Below are 6,242 nucleotides of genomic sequence, written 5' to 3'. Positions count from 1 at the left end.
ATGAACGCTAACTATTTATTAAAAATAAAATTTAGTTAGGATTTAATTATAGTAGCACACGTAGCAAATAGTTCACTGTTCTTTTTATTTATCCAAAAAAAATTATATTTTATTCTTAACCCAAATATTCACTTTATCATCATTTTGAGGATTTTTGTAGTTTAGATTTCATAATTTTATGATTTTAATATATTAATTTATATTTTAAGATATATTATTTGACTACTATAATTCACACCATTGTTAGATCCGATCAGTTAAAATTTTTAGTCTATATATAATAAAGTGAATCATCGAAACTATCCACTTAAATGTCACACATCCGTAGATGTGGTCAACCTAAATGAGTTTTATTATGCCAAATAGAATATAATGCATTTTTTAGATTAAAATAAAAAATTATTAAATTTCATCCAAAAGAGATCTTAGCAATATTATCTGACAACTTTTGGATAAAGAATTAAAAATACTGAATTTATCAAAAAGAATCTGATCTATATTATCTGACAAGTTTTTTAAGATAAACAATAAAAAATATTAAAATTTGTACAAAAAATTCTAATTAATATCATTTTCTTTATTGTTTCTTTAAGTATATAAAAAATATGTATATTTTCAATTGGATAACAATTTAAATTTCCAAGAAAGAAGGTTAATTTTGTTATTTTAGATCAAAAAAGAAAAAAAAATGTTACCGTTGCCACTTCATATTAAAAGGCACTTCTCACCTTCTCAAGGCAGCCGCTCCTCTCCTCCCCCAACCGCCACTCTCTACTGTAACAGCGGCATCAGTCGTCTTCTTAGGGAGCCACCTCCGCCGTCCGCCGTTCTAGTCCTGCGACCGCCAATCTCATGCGCCGACCACCATTTGGCCTCCGTCTCTTATTTCTTCAGGTAATTCTTGAAATTCATCAACTCAAATCAAACGAGTTGGTTTAATTACTTAAATCAATGGTTTATCATATATTAATTTGAATAATTTTTGAAGATCACCGACTTAGATTACACGGTTTTTTGTATATTCTCGATTTTTTTCTTGGAAGGTTTAGGCCAATTGTTCCAGTGGTTCTTTCATAATTACTTCAAGAAGCATGAGTTCACAAAAGAATTCCATTGTATCACAAATTTGTTCAATCCGGCTTTACTCAAGATTCATGAGGATAATTTTAACCAAAGAATTGTTGCCATTTTTCCAGGAATTGCAAGAGTCAAAAAAAGACAGTGTTGCACTTTCAATGTGGAGTGGAGCAGCAGTGGCAAAACCTGGTTCGAAGCTGTTGTGCGAGACAAGGGTTGAGGGAGTTGCAAACAAGGATGCCGGTGTAGACATTGATGAGGAGAACAGCCAAGATGGCTCCCCGAATTGGAGATTTTGGAGGGCTCTTCCCTTTGGGTACGGTTGTTTTTTCATATGACTATAATCTGTTGGTGCTTCTATGCTTTTGGTCACTAGAATGGATAAAATGCTTTTGTTGTCTATATATTCTGCTTTTGACCTTCTATAAGTTATGGCATGAAGAGAAAAAGGAGGAAAAAGAAACTCAACACTCTTGATTTTTGTAGACTTCCTTCCATGTTTCTTTGCTCTCCATCTCGAGGGATATTTAGATTTTATTCTTCTGTCCTTTTGCTGAGCGTCTCTGTAAAGTTGGGGCTTCATAATTGTTTATCGTAGTTTTGAGATACAATATTTGAACAGGGTTTAGCATCTTTGTGTGATGTGTTGGTTGATTGTCCTCAATTATTTTTGTTTGTACCAGCTTGTTTAATTTTATGGAGGAACACAGTTGTTCTCGGGGGGTTCTCGTTTCTATGTGTTCTCAAATGTTCTTGCATTTGGACATCCGATATTGTACAACAGTCAACAATTATGTTCAGATTTTGACCCCAAAAAACTGCTGCAATTGAACTTTCGACCGTCACCTTTTGATCAAATTTCAGCTGGTAGAAATTAGTAGATTTTTTCTGTAAATTTTCACCAAAAATGCATGTATATCTCGACTCTTCAAATACGAAAAATAATTTTATCTAGTCTTTCTTTTGACTTTTTGATTTTGATTTGGTGGTCTTTCCCTTCTTGTAATGGGATTTAATCACATTTGTATGCTTTCACAGTGGATTCCCATTTGGTGGTTGATAGTTGAAACCAAACTTGAGACTGCAACTTTGGCCTTAATCAGACTGCAATTTTGATTTCGTAGTTCTCTCCTAATCAGACTATTGGCCTTGAATTGGTAAGGGAGGTTAGTGATGTTTTCTCTTTGCTACAACTTTGGTTTGGAAAAGTTTTGGCTTTGATCGGGAAGAGCCGTAAGTTACTACTTTGTCTTAACTACTATTATCTTTTTCCAGTCAATTTCTCCTATCTCCTGTCGTAATGCATATATGTTATTCACTGAAATTTAAGTGCCAGCTATAAACTCTCTGCTACTCCAATTTGATCTCATCTTAAAATTTCTCGTTTTCTTCTATGTCTTGGTTTATTTGTAGTTCTCTCTTAATGTAAAGTACAAGGGGAAAGGGCTGATTGAATTGTGATGTCATATTATCTATTAGCAATTATTTTATTTGCAAGCTTATTGTTAGCAATATTGTCATTGTCTATGTCTTACTAGTGCCATTAAACTTGTGAATTGTCTAGCATGTTTCAAGTCCCAAAACGCATCAGTTAGATATGACGAGCCATCATTAGAAAATTCCGAAAGTATGTATTATGCAATCAAACATGTAGCATGCATATATTTGATTCTATAAGTGAAGCGCATTAGTTAGTATTATAGGTTATGTGTACTCGTTTAATAAAGGTTGAAGGCGCTGCAGTTTGAATTTGGTTTTGCAAATTCTGTGTTACCGAAAAACGTCATATTGTTAAAAACTGTGTGGGAATCAAAAGGGTTGAATAGGATTTAAAACACTCAATTGGGACACATTTTGGCCGCTAAAAGTATGCTTTTTGATGATATTTTAGAACCTAATGTTAACTTATGTATCTTCATATTCCTCTCTTCAAATTCCTAACCAAAAAGAGACCAATGTCCTTATAAGTTCTTCCTTGCCGACTTTTCTCCCATATTTTGAAATCAAGGAGGCTGAAATCATTGAATTTATGCTTTGTAAACTTCAAATCCAAATTTTGTGCGCTGATTTCTTTGAAAAACTCACGTGACCATCATTTTAACACGGAAAGAATAGGATTGTGAATGTTTGGGGCTGTTGAAATGTGAATGGTGCAAGTATAGAGTTGAGACCTAAATTGGAGAACAAAGCTCCCTCTTTTTTGTAAATTTATTCTTGGTTAATTCGTTGTGTTGGGTTTTCTTCATGAGCTTGTTTTGAAACTTTTTGTTGTTATACATTTAAAATTATTGTATGAATTTACAGAAATCATGTTGGTTCATGTTAACATCTTATGTTTGCAGGTGTACCACAGGAAAATATCGAAAAATCTATATTATCCAACCATGAGTTATTTTATTTTGTGGACTTTGGGAAATTAAATACTATGCTAAAGTGTAGAGCGGTTGCCTAGATGCCAATCAATTTTTTTTAAGAAGATTTCATGAATTTTGTGAATATACGTAATCTCAAACGTTTGATAAATGTTTTTTAATAAACAAATTAATACTAGATATGAGAATTTTTTTTGTTTTATTGAGTAATTAACCATAGTATATTTCTAAAAAAATTGTTTTCTTTTTTATTCTTTTACTAAGATTTATTTTCTCTTGTCAAGTGCTTTATCAATTCATGTTTTCAAAATCAGTATGGAATGCACCAATTTCTCTAAGAAAAATTTACAAAGTTTGAATATTTTTGTCAGCTTTAACAAATATATAGATGTATTTCATTTACTTGTTTGTGGATAAGTGCCTAAAAGAGTCACATGTTTTTATTTTCAAAGAAAATCATTAATTGATTTTTATTGTCATTTAAATAAATTTTTGTATTCTTGGGAACACTTTGAAGTTTGAAGTGCATTCGATTTATTACTTTTGAACAAATGGATAATTTTTTCTTTAGACTTCCAAAAAAGTGTATAATTAGTTTTGTTGTGATAAATAAGTGAATTGATAGTACTTAAAGAAATACATGCATTAACTATATTGCTACTTGCCAAAATGTGGTAACAAATCCTTTAACATGATAGGTGTACAAGTAATTTAAAAATAAACATTGAGATGGCATCTAGACGACCGTTTTACCGTGTAGTGTATGATATTTAATTTTTGAAGTTCAAAAATAAACTAATTTGTGGTTGGGTAGTTGTGATTTTTTGACAAATTTTTCTATGATACACCTACAAAGTTCGGATGTATATGGACAAATATGGTATTTCTGTACAATTTGTACAAAAGTCTTAAATATATGACAATAAAAAGGTTTTGAAAAAGCAAATTGGATAAAACCTAACATAATGAATAATTTGAGAGTAAATTAACAAAAATGGTGGAGGATTATCTCCCCTTTAGGCATCAACTCCGAACTACCTTGCATTCTTCACATTTTAAATTGGCCTCAGAATTCGTAGTCCTATTATTTTCCAAGTTAGAATGTTGAGAATGTGAAGGTTTCATAGAAATCACATACACTTTTGGATTTGAAGTATACAAAGAAAAAATACAATGATTTAACCCTTTCTTGAATTCTAAAATATGGAAAAGATCGGTGGAGAATAACTAGATAGGGGACAAAGGTTGCGCCTTTGGTTAGAAAAATGGTAGAGAGGAAGCCATAGATACATTAGGTTATCATGTGGTTCTAAATAGTGTCAAAAAGCACATTCTTTTTAGCGGTCAATTGAGTGTTTGAATCTCCTATTTCAATATTTAAATTCCCGCACAGCTTTTAACGAGATGATGTTATTTTGGCAAGCACATTATTGAAAAACCAAATACAAACTCTAGAGCCATCAATCGTAATAGACGTGTATAGATAGATACATAATGCATTTTGCTCTTTACATACTTTAAATGACACTGATATTGTTGATTACGTGCAGGGTAATGCCAGTGAAGATGATCCCAAATGATACAGTCGTCAACTTGCTTCACAATAACACACTAGCTTTCATGACACACACAAGAGCCTTGCGGTTTCTTTTCCGGAACATCGACATTCATTGTACTTTGTTTGTAGTACTTTTGGTCTTGAGTGGAAAAGGCCTTTGTTTAGACTTTTTTGTATTATACCTATTGCAATTCCGTCAGTTTTTAATGTGACACAACACCAGTTACACTTATTACTACTTCTATTTTCTACTACATGTCCTAATCATAGTCTTGTGACATAGAACTATGATATACTTAAATAGAACTATTTTTATGCATTCCAAAAGAGCACTCGGCTTCTAGTATAACTCCACTTCATTAATCAGAGCAATGCTCTTAGTTGTCAACTTGTATCAAAAGTTTCATTATTCTTTTCCTCTCTAATTTGTTTTTCAAATATTTTCATAAACAACACTCGTAATTTTGCTATTTAAAATCAGAACCTAGAGGTCTCAGATTACGAAGCTCTTCAATACATTCAATTAGAGGGTGCAAATATACTCTTAAGGAGAGAAATCGAAAATGGACTGAGTTGCCGCAATGTAAATTGTATAATTCCTTAGAATGCATACATTGCATCATCGTTGCTGTTGTTCTTGAAGTGGGCTCAGCCCAAACAGATCAAACCTGGATCTTCTAAATGGTTAACCATTTTTAATTGGGAAAAAAATGGTAATTTGTGGAAAAAATAAATATAGTTAGGGGTATTTTAGGTAATTAATACTTTGCCAACCATGATAGCTACCCTAAGGGTCTCCAAATAAATGGTGTGTGTGTGTGTGTATATATATATATATATATATTATGTTTTTGCAAATCTTGTTATAGAATCATCAATTAAAGAGCCCACTAATATTCTTCTCCCTTGTGAGTAAAAGGAAAGTTTTGTACAGGGGGTGTTTGGCTAAGTTTTTATGTTTTAAAAATTTAAAAATATTTTATTTTGTTTTAAAAATAGTGCGATAACTTATAAAATATTAGAGTATTTCGTATAATAAATTTTTCATACTATAATAATGATCGACAATCCATCAAACTAAAATTATATAAATTGTCTTTGGAGGGAATCGATTATATGAAGGCTAAAAGTAAAATACTAACAAAATTATGAATGTATTTTTGTTTATTGGAATATTAAGATTAAAAAGCTTATAAAATGTTTTAAAACAAGTTGGGTGAAGTTCAATTTTTCTC

At 31.4% G+C, this 6,242-nt stretch overlaps 1 long non-coding RNA gene across 2 annotated transcripts; it reads left to right on the top strand.

Annotated features, from left to right (window-relative positions):
- The first annotated feature begins 725 nt into the window (after positions 1 to 725).
- LOC110011852 (uncharacterized) lies at positions 726 to 5,261 on the top strand. 2 transcript variants are annotated; one of them, XR_016065101.1, is made up of 4 exons: positions 726 to 894; positions 1,197 to 1,393; positions 2,116 to 2,234; positions 5,000 to 5,261. It is a non-coding gene; the product is annotated as an uncharacterized LOC110011852 (long non-coding RNA). The 2 variants fall into 2 exon arrangements; XR_016065100.1 differs by having other exon boundaries at positions 2,116 to 2,243.
- Positions 5,262 to 6,242: the final 981 nt, after the last annotated feature.

Source organism: Sesamum indicum, linkage group LG4, assembly GCF_026168435.1.
Source record: "Sesamum indicum cultivar Baizhima isolate 11 linkage group LG4, ASM2616843v1, whole genome shotgun sequence".
Taxonomy (NCBI): domain Eukaryota; kingdom Viridiplantae; phylum Streptophyta; class Magnoliopsida; order Lamiales; family Pedaliaceae; genus Sesamum; species Sesamum indicum.
The sequence above is the reverse complement of the archived record's forward strand: the minus strand, read 5'-3'. Positions and strand labels throughout refer to the sequence as shown.